General features: G+C 37.7%; 1 protein-coding gene across 4 annotated transcripts in view; it reads right to left on the bottom strand.

The window, feature by feature from the left end:
• DISP1 (dispatched RND transporter family member 1) overlaps positions 1 to 12,707 on the bottom strand; it is an 83,506-nt gene that overhangs the window by 48,432 nt on the left and 22,367 nt on the right. The window contains exon 2 of one of the 4 annotated variants that reach the window (XM_038130895.1): positions 9,956 to 10,059. The exons of the other annotated variants lie outside the window; for them this stretch is intronic. The gene's annotated coding sequence lies outside the window, so the exon portion shown is untranslated. The remainder of the gene's footprint in view (positions 1 to 9,955; positions 10,060 to 12,707) is intronic. 4 annotated transcript variants of the gene reach the window in all.

The raw sequence follows: 12,707 nt of genomic DNA, 5'->3' as shown, positions 1-12,707 counted from the left end.
CCAAATCCATTTTGAAATGTCTGTTTTTACACAGTGTAAAACAAACACCTTGAATTCTGCTGGTTCATAAGGTATTGATAGGTAAAATGGGGTTATAACTGAATTACTGGGGAAGAGATGGAATATCCCATGAAATTATCCTGGTAAATCTTACACCAAATGAGGGTCACCTGTTACAACTGAGCTCACAACTGTTCATTAGCATTGAACAGAAACCTAACAGAGTTCTTATAGTCTCACAAGCCTTAAATAGATTTAAAATGTGCTCTGTTGTGATTTATTTTACCAGTGGAACACTATTGTGCAAAGATCACAGAATCCCACTGACCCTGGTCATGAGTTCCATAGAAATATTACCAAAATTCCACAGTTGCCAGAGACCTTGAATCTGAAGAAGACTGATACTAATTTGCAATTAAGAGACTAACCTACCATAGAGTGCAGGTTTCTTGGTCTAAATTCAGTTTACTGTAAATTCAGTTCTCTTTGTAATTCCTTTTTTCTGCTTACTATTGTAAGGGGTTTTGTTTTAATAACTAATATATCTCATGCAACAACTATACATATCCCTAACAGATAAAGATGCAAAAGGCCGGGAAAAGAGCTTGATTAATCAACTCTAAGATTCAATACCACCTTTTGTATACGACATATCTGATTCTGAACAAGGAAAGCAAACATGCTCTGTGCTGTGCTAGTCTCTGTTTGTTTGTGGTAGAGACCAAGACTGTATTATTCCACTTCCTCTTGGCACTGGGTGACTAAATTGAAAAAATTACCACATTCTCCAGTGTCTAGGTTGGGCAAATGACCTCACAGAAATAAGAATTTCTTTGACTTGTTCTAATTCACCATTTGCAGAATACTCTCAGTATTCAGAATTTGCAGAAGAATAAGCCAAGAAAGGACAGGCATCTAAATACTGAACTGTTTCTCATCCTGCTAAAGAAACTTAGAGGTAACAGTATTAATTTAAGTAGGTAACCAAAATGCTGAGAAATTTTGCAAGGAAACTGAGGCACTGAAGTCTTGGAGTGGTCTAAACTATCTCCAAATATTACTTTATATTGTATTTCAGGAGTCTAGCTCCTCTTGCAGAGCAGCTTCTGCTAGCCTTCAGACATTAGGTGATCTGAAATTCAACAAACTCTGCCAGCGGCTGTGCTGAATTATCCGCCATCTGGAAACTGTAAAAATCAAAATTATAGGAAGGGACATTAAAAAAATATTATTAAAATACAACAGTAATGGTAAAGCTTGACACCTTTCCAGTAGAACTGACTGGAAACCTGCCTTTTCTGAAGACCCATACAACCTGAAGCAAGCCAAGTGAGAGCTAAGAGCCCTGAGGCATCACATAAAGCTACCCAAGCAGTCTCCTATCTGTGGAGATTAAACTCTATTTGCTTCTACAATGAAATGCAGATTTTTTTTTTGTTTTGTTTTAGCTTTTAAATTGGATGAAAAATAAAAATCTAATTTCAAAACACTTCTTTCCAAAAGTACAGGTCTCTTTATCCAGCCAACTCTATATAGTCTCTTTCTGAAAAACACAGCATTACTGAGAATTAAGTTAAGGGATTATTTGGAGTTGTCTTGCATAAACACAAGCCAAGTATCAGCTTAAGTTACTATAATGGTCTTTATATAGGCTCATAAGTCACACAGAAAATTCTGGCAGAAACAAACTTCAGTCTTTGGACAAGTTTAGGTATTTGAACATGGTGCCAAAACTCCCCCAAAGATAAATGAAACACACCAGGAAAACTGGTTTTAATATCCAAAGAGTTACTCAAGCTCAATTGAATTTATCAAGATAAAGAATACATTTTTCTTGCTATGCAGAGAACAGATGAGTTTTTCCGCTCAATATTGAACAGCTGTTGAAAACAACAAATGCTGAAAACTCTCTATGAGATTCTATAAAAAATCTTTTATAGAGCAAATTACTTTGCAACCTAAACAAGAGTTCCTATAATGAAATCAATTTCTATGCCATGGTCTTAATTTCAGTTTACTTCATATAGTCATTCAACCTACAGCCCCTGAGCTTCATATTCAAGAAGTTCTCATACCAGCAGTTGTCTTCCATAAAGAGCCTCGTTCCCTTAACGGTGCTAGTATTTGCTCAGTGAAATATTAGCTCCTGCAGCCTGTCAGAAAGGGACCGAACAACAACACACTCTGGTCTGAACACCACCACCACCACCATCCCCCCCCCCCCCCCAAAAGCCAAAAAAACCAAAACACCCAACAAAAAACCTAAACAAGAACAAAAAGGAACAAAAAGGACACATTTTCAAAACTGGATGTTTTATCCTACATAGAATGGTTCCTGCTGATTCCGTACTCCAAAGCTGAAAATTGTAATGTTTCACCAATTTACCAAAAAGCTTGTGTTTTTTTCACCCAAGACTTAAGCGAAATGTGTCTCAAAACTGGATCCTAAACTTTAATTTCCTTCCACTTCTGCTATTGTTATGCCAGCACTTCTAAATATTTACCCTTCCCAGATTCCTAAAATGGAAGAAGCCAGGGCTCTTTTGTAGTGCAGATGATTTGCACAGGCCCCAAGCAGTGGAGAAATTCTCACGCTTTCATGGGAGGGAATTGGATTTAGGGGACACTTTGCTTCTGATAGGGGAAAGTAATCTTTAATAAATTTAAACTGAAGTGTCTTTCTAACACAGAGGGATAATGTATATCTTCCCTATGTACAATGATAAACATTAAAGGTATTAGGAAGCATTCCTTAGAGAACTGCAGATGTACATTTTTCATAAAGTGTAGATATGATTAAACTGCATCTACAGCTGGAAATGTTTAGCACTACTGAAAAATTAGTTTTCTGTATGTGTCACTTCAATTTGTCTTCTGAAAAGTTAAACTGTCATTATAGATAGGGATTCAGTAAAAGCTTAATCAAAAATGTGAAGACAGTACTAACGAAATGCAAGCATAAACAACATGAAAAAGAAAAATGCATTTTTATGCTGAATGAATCTTTTGGAGTCTCCATAGGAGCAACTGAGTCCTTCGTATCAAACAGGGAAGTCAGCTTGGTCTTTGCTGGTATCACACATTCAGCAAAGTGACCTACAAGAGAAATGCTCCATATACTGTTTATTTATTAAATAAACCCCATCGTCTAGAAAGTCATGCTACAGTAAATCTAATGGAGATATAAACATGTAAGGTACTACAGAGTCATCTGAGACAAAAGCAGTTTTTCTTATTTTTGTAAGCACACACTGAGTTATATCCTCCTACTTAACAGAAATCTGTTGCTAAGGATAGACAGAAGACTATTTAAAACTTGCTAAAGCCATTGATTGTGTCATTTTACTTGAAGCAGTGAATAAATGTATCTAAATATTATTGTATTCTTTATTTTGAAGATGTCAAATTATGCACTCTAACTAAAAAACATCCTTTCAGAAAATCTATGTGAGCACTGAGCCTCTTCTGTTATCAAAGTAAATATTTCTTTGTGTGTCTATTCCACCTGATAAAGTTGGATTTTGCTCCCTTACGGATGCTGAAAACTTGGGGGACAAGAACCTAAATGACATCATTATTTCCACATATTACAGAATTCCTAAAGAATCCACACAAGTGTGCAGTAATTGACAGAGGAATATAAAGAAAGTTAAAATAAAAGTGGTTTTTGCACAGTGGGGAGCTACCATTTCTCAATACTGGACTCAGAACACATGGGCAAATCAAAACAGGAGGGAAGAAAGAGAAGATTGGGAAGAGGCTGTCCCAATCTTCTTTTCAGTCTAAGGAAGCAAAATAACCAAGTCATAATTTTTAAAAAAACAGGACAAAAAATATTTCAAATGAATGGCTGTTAGTGCCAAACCCACTTCACACAGTTCCACCAGTCTACCAAAAGCAATCTCTCCTTATACTCCTGGTACTGCACCATTCCTCCTACCTTTAAATGGACCTTTGCTCCTTTCTCATCTCCTGCTTCTGTTTTTATCTCCTCTTGTCCTGAATTTCCCTAATTACAAAGCCTTCTAAATCAGAGGAATCAGAAACTTTGATGAATAATTTCTAGAAGCAGCAGTCTAGATAGGGAAGATGAAATCTGCCTCTGTCCTGCAGGCAATCTCCCTATGTAGAATACCTGTCTGCATAAACACCACTTATTATTGCAAGCAGTTTAGATGTGCGGGACAGTTTGAACAAATAACCAAGGAGCTGTTGTGGGCACACAGGTTCCACAGACCCCACTAACCATTTTCACCTTTTAATAATTGCAGTGATCTGTACTGCACTTGCATCTCACAAAACACTCAAGTGCCAGTCACCATAATGCTCCTTCATGAGGCATTCCTTGAAATCTCCAATTTAGGGTAAGATTATTTCCAAGCTATTTAACCCTAAGGGAAAGAGCTGGGAAAAAAAAAAAAAAAAGAAAAAAAAATCTGAAGTTTTATTCATGAGACTAAGGAAAAACTGTAATATTCAAAGTCTTCATTAAAATTACCTTTGTTTTTACAGACTGACTTCAAAAAAATACTTCAGAAAACCCTTTCTAAATGGTTTTAACTTAACTAGTAAGTTACAAAACAGTTACATTTCAACAATTTCAGATCAAGCCAGGCAACTACTTTAAATTCTCAAAAGACCACTGAACAAGCAGTAGTTACTTTTCATAGAAGCTCCTATCTTTAGAAAATATTAAAAACCAGTGCTGGAACTTTAAACCGTTAAATAGAACTTTAGAAAATAACAGTGGATATTCACTAATTGTAGGCACTTATTTTTCTTAACCCCCTTTTTTTTTTTTTAATAGGTATAACAGTTGCTTTAGAAGTCATAAAAAAATAAACAATTGTTTACCTCCCCCATTTAAAACTCATAGCTGAACAGTTAGGGTTTCATGCATTACAAAACACAGCTGCTGGCTTCAAAACCAGTAATTACGATAAAATTTTAGGCTGAAAAAAAGCTGAACTTTTCATAGTCTCCCAAGTGCAGTAACCAAAGGTTGAACACTACTGAGGATTGGACCAAACTTTTTAACACTCTTTATTCTGCCTTTCCCTTTTATCTGATGTAAAATGTATGCTTTCCCCAAAACTGAATTAAAAGCAGAGAGGTAAGACAGCTAGCTGAACTGGAAACTATAATAGCAATAAAGTTACATAGATATGCAACAAATGAATACATTACTAGCTGACTAGTAAGGTAAGAGTCCTATTTTCAGATGGAAAACCACTTTTAAAGAGCAGTCAACATGAATTTGCATAGAAAGGAACAGCCTTAAAATGGGAAATGTTTAGAGAGAGAGTTATCAGTTTGGCGTACATAATAAATAACATCCAGACAACAGGCCACAAATACAATCCTTTCCAAACAGTGTGCTATTTTCAGGAATCTTGCCTTCTGCAATGCAGAATGTATGATGTCAACTCTGGAGAGCAAAAGCAAAAGGGAGCAGGAGAAAAAAAAAGCACCTAGGAAGAAGTAGCCCAGTTTTACTTGGGATAATAACACACTGAAAGCTGCTGCATAAGGAAAAAAAAAGCAATTTTAATCAGCTCTTTGTGTTACTCTTAAATAGAAGATTTTAATGATAATGAAAATAAGGGAATCTGAAAAAAAACCCGACCTCAAGGTACATAAAAAAAGAGAAGATGTTCGAGAAGAGATGAAAATACTTATTGCCCTTTTTTCCAATCATCAATGCAGTCCATGAGATTCTAGGTCCATATAATCTAAATTTCCATCTATGCTCCTCACTAAAAGCAAGAAAGAAGTCACTTTCTGGTTCAGGATTAGTTACCTCGAACACAAGTGAGCTGACAACTGCAACAGCACCTTCCCAATACAGCAGAATTAAAATAATGAACTTCCCAGAGCCTGCACAAAGCAACCCTCATCCTTCCATACCCAGCCACGAGAGTGACTCTTGAGAAGCAGCTGACTGCACACAGACTCAAGTCTCTGCTGGAAATCAGGCCCATGTGTTACATTTGATGTACTGCAGGCAAGTGAAGAAACTTCATTAGAACATTCCAAACAGGTTTCCAGGAAAAGCAGCCCACTGAATTAGGCGCTAAAGGAAGAGGAGTTGCCAGTTGTAAGTGTACCAGAAAGAAAAACAGGAACACACTTCCTGGGGCTTTTAAAATTACACTTCAAGAGCTATTATTACTAATAGCTGCTCTGAGCTGTAAATACTGCAACCTTGGAGGGCAAAAGTCAAAGAAACCCTACTGGTTTTCCCTGGATTACTCACAGAATAAGATCATTTGGAAGGCAGCCTTGAGGTTATCAGAAATCTCCCGTGACATGCCCACAGGAAACTATTCCAGGATTTCTGCTTACAACTCTTTAATGAACTGCAGCACTGAAGCAGAAATCCTCCTGCCTGCCAGCAGGTCGTGCTGGAATGCAATTTGGCCACCTATGTGTTTTGCGTTTCCAACAGCAAAGTTATCAAAAAAAAAAAAAAAAAAGAAGAAACAGTTAAGTCTTTGGCAGTTTTCCACTACATGATTCTGAAATAACTTTTTAAAGCATTTAGTGCATTTACCACTAAAAAAAAAAAATGTCAAAACTTATGTATCAATATTATTACTGACAATATAAGCAAATTCTCTAGATCTTTCATTACATAATCAAATAGAACATGGCCTTAAAGTGTCATAGCAAGTGCTCCTTCTTCAAATATTCTTTAAAGCAATAGCACTGGAACAGCTGCCTAGGGAGGTCATGGAGTCTCCCTCTCTGGAGACATTCAAACCCCACCTAGACACATTCTGGTGTCACCTGCTCCAGGTGACCCTGCCTTGGCAAGGGGTTGGACTGGTGATCTCCAGAGGTTCCTTCTAACCCCAACAAATCTGGGATTCTGTAATAGGTCTCAGGCAGGTAGAAACAATCTGAACAATGAGAGTTTGAAGTTGAATTGAACTGTTTTGACACACAAAAAATCCTAAATATCAACGGAACTAAAGGAGAATATGATTCAAACAGATTCTTGTCAAGGAAGGAATTGTAGGAGTTTAGCTACAGACATGTTTTCACTACGCCATGTTTAGGTACTTCAAGGATTTTGGCCCAAGCCACTATTTGTGCACAAGTACCTCATATTCTGAGCACCTGGTTCAATGAAGTTCCCCACAAAACAGACATCAAGGTGGATATCAAAAATACAGCTTGCCAGCCAGAGGCTCAGACATTCACCGTAAATTAGTGATGGGAGCTCAGCAGGAGAACAACCCAGACAGGTATGGCCACTACAGGACAGCTCACAGCCACAAGAATAAGCAGAAACAGGTAGAGATCAGACAAATAAAAATGACAATACTCATGGCAAAGCAGGATTTCAACTTGTCCTTAATGTGATGGGCTTGGTCAAACACCTGGCATTGCTGGAATTACATCTAGAAGTGTTACACATCTGAAAATCCGTTATTTTGGCCTTTTGGACAAACTTTCTGAGAAGAAAATGAAAGGACTTGAAGGGGGTGAACCTGGCTGGGAGCAAGAGTAACATTAGAGAAGAGCAGAGACTGAATGCATATCATCATCAGGTTGGAACCTAAGGGAATCATAAAATCCCCAAAACTTACTTCCCTCCCTAAAGTCAAAAAAGAGGCCAAAAGCCCCCAAGAAGCCTGTCACAGGTAAGAGTCTGAGTTAACTTTTTTATCAATTTGAGAGAAACCAGTATTTGTGGAAGGATTTTGCTGGTTCAATTAGTACACTCATTGGAGACTTCAGATAATCAGGCATTGACTGTCACAGCTTAAAACAATGTTTTGCAATATTTGACTTCCCCTCCTACATCCCAGGCAATCCAAAATGGATTCCAAGTTGGCAGAGAAATTAAGGGTCTTTAGCCAGTCACATCTGTTTTACTTGAAAAGTTATAAGCAGCACAAATTCAACACATCACGAGGCAGAGGGAGCACAGACATCCATCCAAATACATTGCTCTTAGTTTCCAGAACAAAGTTAAATCGGAATGTGGAATGAGGTTGTGTCTCAACTACTGTACATAAAACTTCACTGTCTTGAGAAAGGTTAACAAGTAGAACTTATTGACCACTTGACCATGCAAACCTTTGCATGTTTTTTTGCACATTAGAACCAGCCCTAATGCACTGAGATATTTTAAGTCATAAATCCTGTTGCATAACATGCAGTTTTAACAAATCTCACGAGACTGCTATTGTCTGCTATCTGGGCACTGCTGATTTCACTGTTTTCATGCATGTGCTGCAAAGATGGCTGCCACATGCAACATTCTGCATCCCAGTTCTGCATCTTGTTTGTGTTGGCAGGAATTTTAGCCCACTCTTGACAGAAGCTTAAGATGACATTTAGAAATTCCTTGGTCAGGGCAGATTCTCCCTTCTCCTCATACAGCTCATGTCAGGGAGCAAGAGAAGACAAGAGAAACAAACCTATTAATAAACTCTCAGACCAGAGAAGCATGGGCACATAAAATTTTGATAAGCCAAGTTACCAGTTATCTACACAGTTAACTCCAAAGAAGATGGAACAAAGGATTTATCTTGCTTTCCCTGTACTGCTACACCATGAGCTTGGAGAGCTGCATGTCCTGCCTTGGACTCACTGATTTCCATCCAATCCCAACAGCAGCTCTTGGCCCCACTCCTATTTTTGTACCTTGTTCTCTCCATCAGCAGTAACATGTACCAAATTTGCCATTTGAACAGGTGGGTAACAGCCTGTCTTGGGCCTTCAGCTACCTTTAACTTTGGAAACTGCTAGGTACAAATATTCTTCTATCTGGATGATGCTTTGTAAGTTCAAGCAGCACAGTGTCAGCTGAAACACCCAACAGATGGGACAGATTTGCACTGGCTGGTGACATCCACGCCAGTAGGGATGCAGCAGACAAGTAAATGCTTGTAAATCATAGAGGTTATGGAAGAAAACCACTGTCTCAGAGGAGTCACTTACAATGATAAGATGTGTGGATAATTTGCATTATCTGAAAATAACAGTCACATCAATTTCCTCATCTGTCAATCTTGAAAAAAGACAGAAAATTTTACACTATGAAAAACAGGTGTCTGTCTTGGAACTAATGGTAGCTCGAGATATCCACAAGCTTTCTGACACTTATTTTTGTAGATTTTTTTGAGCCAACCAAGTTTTGCCAATAGGCAAAGTTTCATCCTGCCATTACACAGGGAGTCCAATAACTACTAGCCCAATATCTGTACAACTCCCTAAAATTTGCCCTGTGGACGCCTCTGTCAAAAAAGTTAACAATGACTTTTCTTCCCCCTTTCATGTTGCTTCACCAGTGACCCCCTGTTTAGGTTTGTCTGATACAATTAAAATCTAATTTCTGCATTTTCTGGATGATGACTTCTTGTCAAAACTATGTTACCTTGGTAGTTTTAGACCAAGATGCAAGTTTTAGACAACAAGTTTAATAGGAATTATCATTACAATCCTCATTTTCTCCACAAAGTACCTGGTATGGATTTATTATTTCATCTATACTATCTTCAAGCAAAAATTTTCAAGTCTGAAACAACACAGTGAAAGCAGACAACATCTACACTCCATATTTGAGTTTAGACATTACCAACAGAACAATTATGAACAACTGTCTATTTAAATATTTATAAAGCTATTAAAAACAAAGAAAATTTTAAATGCCTTAACCTGAAATCAAGGATTGAGAACTCACAAAGATACCAAAGCACTAAATATATGCATGCAAAATGGTTCAGAAAATAACTATAAAGCTTAGATACTAGGAGTAGGAGAGGAAGATCTCTAGTATGCTAGCTGATACTCAGCTTCAGGCAGCATCCACAAAAAAAAAGTTATCATACAACTTTTTAACTGCTCATGCAAATTGAACAAATGACTTGATTTCAGAACTGAGAATAAAAAGCTTTACTCAGTGGAAACATCAGGAGTGATGGGAAGGGAGCAGACTTGCCTTCAAAAATGACCTGATATTATTTCAGCATCCCCCATAGATTATCACTGGGACAGAAGACTCCCAAGAATATTCCAGTCAAGGCCTCTATGATGCAGTTTGTCCTGGAAAAGGAAAGCCACATGAATTAGCTTTCCAAGGAAATGTAATTCCTTGGCTGAAGCATCTCGCTGATCTCACTATATTAATATAAAGTACCTTACTCAAAACCCAAAATGTAGTCAAATCTGTAATCAAATGTGTAATTGAAACAATCAAAAGGTGTGCAACTGATGGCAGATTTCTAATACCCTTAATACCTGATTAACATAATGAATATGATCTCATGTTTACCTATTCTTTATTTGACATGGAAAACAAACTAGTACAAAGTATTTGCACTCATTTAGGAAAATCACATCTCTGCAAAGGATAATTAGGAGAAAGACCAGGACAAAGTTTCTCATTATCAGAATACCATACCACTTCACACTTTCTACATAGTTTTTCTAAGAAATCAAATTTTTCTTAAGAGTGAAATAGCAGTTGTACCTGGATTGAAAGTAAACAGTCTGAACCAATCAGCCTCATGAGGGGATCTCAGTGCAAATTTTTAAATGCAGGTCTGCTTGAAATTTCAACAAAGTAATTAGATATAGACCACTTCAAAGTGGGACATGTCTATACTAATCACTGAAACACACAGTACTGCAAAAAGGGAGCCAGTAGTTCTAACAACATTTGAATAAAACATGAATTTAAAAAAACATCTAAGCTCTACAGGAAACATAAGAACAGACTGAGAGAATATCTGAACAGGTCTGCTTTTCATTTTTTAAACTAACATTACTTACACCTGTATCAAAAGCTTCTTTGGAAGCACCAAAACTTAGCTGTTGGCTCCAAATACCTTAACATAATTAGAGTGCTTTTAAACTTTAATTTTGCCATGCTTTTTAACCCTTCTGTGCACACTGCAGGGGACTGAAGATCCAGTTTGTCTTCCCTCTTGCTGACCTAAGGCAGCATCACATCTCAGCTTGTCCTGTTCGAACTCACTAGTGTGAAGCTTTCCAAGACACAGCTCCTCTTCACAAAAGCTAAACTGTCAGTATATTAATCTGTCTGGTGCAGAAGTAGGACTTACACCATTCTTTCCCCTCTGTCTGCAAGCACAAGTAAAACAAGTATTTAATCACAGTATTTGAGAAAAGAATTGGCTGCTGGGCTCCAAGTTAGCTGATGTTGCAAAGCAATAGCTAACACAAGTAGTAGGGCAACTATCCACTGTTGAAGCAAAAAAAAGACTTTATGTGCTACACAATATCCAGATTTTTTTTAGAAGGAAAAGTGAAAATTCACTTGTCTATCCTAAAACAGAATTTCTACTTCTCAGTTTACTGGTTTGGTTTCCTGTTTTTCTTTTTTTTTTTTTAATAACTAAATCCATAGCTCCTATATATCCCAATGCCCAAATATGTACTTGCATCAAAAATGTATTTGGTAGACTGAGGTGCAAAGACTCAATTAACTGAAACTTTGCCTGTGATGACATCAGCCAGTTGCAAATACAGGCTAGGTACACTGTCAGAACTGGGAATACAGGCCAAAAGCTCTGGCTCCCTCTCTGGAGACCTTGTCAGAAAACAGTATTTCAAAGAAAAATAATGTATGGGCCTTTTATAACAGAAATTCATTTGGACAGATGACCAAACAGGTCATAGCTTCAAATTACCACTATGAGATCTGGCATTTTTTGAAGCTGTTTGTTTGTTTTTAAAATATAAACATACATACTCTTACAGTCATATTTTGCTCAATGAGCTTTATAAAAAATGTGTCCTATTCTGCAGCTTTGCAAACTGAGACCATATGTGAGCATCATACACACCATAATAAAAAGGCAAGCTGCCTGTTCAGCTGAACATCTCTTCCTGCACATGGACCCAGATGGAAGCAGCTGTTGCCACTAAACTCACAGAGCTAAAATGCATCTGAAAAACTGCTCCTTTCCCTAGGCAGGACCCGCTCTTATGGACTGCAGCAGAGCTGGATGGGATAGAAAGTAGATGCGAGTATCTCCTGAAATGCAAAGATACTCATCCAGCTATGAGAAATGAAAAGACAAATACCAACAGCACTTCCTCCTGTAAGCACTAAACTAAGCAGAAACACAAAGTGCACACTTTTATTTTATAGCACAGCACAAACAAGAATTAGGCTTTTTGTACCAAACCATTAAAACATGCAATCAGCCCATCAGGTCACTGTAAGAGGATGAAAAAAAAATAGTGTCTGCAACACTGGTTTATACTGGAAAAACAAGGATGTTGAAGGATGAGGTAATGGAAAGAGGGAAAGCAGTTTATCACCCCATTCACTCTCCTCTCTGAGAAGACTCAGAGCACTTAGGAATTGCAGGGGACTGTGCTCCTACTCATGACCTTTCTTTGAAAAAGTGCAGTGCAAAGTCTCAAAAAGTAAAAGTCAGGGAGGAGGCAGAAATCTGTCATTGCAGCACTCCCACTCCCAGCTTAAAACTTCAAGGCAGACCGACTGCTATTTCACAGTCTGCTGATTTGCTCTACTTTCCATGAACCAAGAATGCTTAAGAACCTCTAATCTCTGCTTAATGTCTCAGGTTAATCATGTTAAAATTTTGCCTCTGGAATCTTGAATGTCATCAGTGGCAGTAGTGGGCCACTGAAAGTAAACACTCAACAAGAGAAATAAAACTAAGAGAATCTCCTTGCTGGAGAAAAGTGAGCCAGAA

The sequence above is a fragment of the Motacilla alba genome, chromosome 3 (genome assembly GCF_015832195.1).
Source record: "Motacilla alba alba isolate MOTALB_02 chromosome 3, Motacilla_alba_V1.0_pri, whole genome shotgun sequence".
Classification (NCBI taxonomy): domain Eukaryota; kingdom Metazoa; phylum Chordata; class Aves; order Passeriformes; family Motacillidae; genus Motacilla; species Motacilla alba.
Note: the sequence above shows the minus strand (reverse complement) of the source record. Positions and strands in the feature narration are given on the sequence as shown.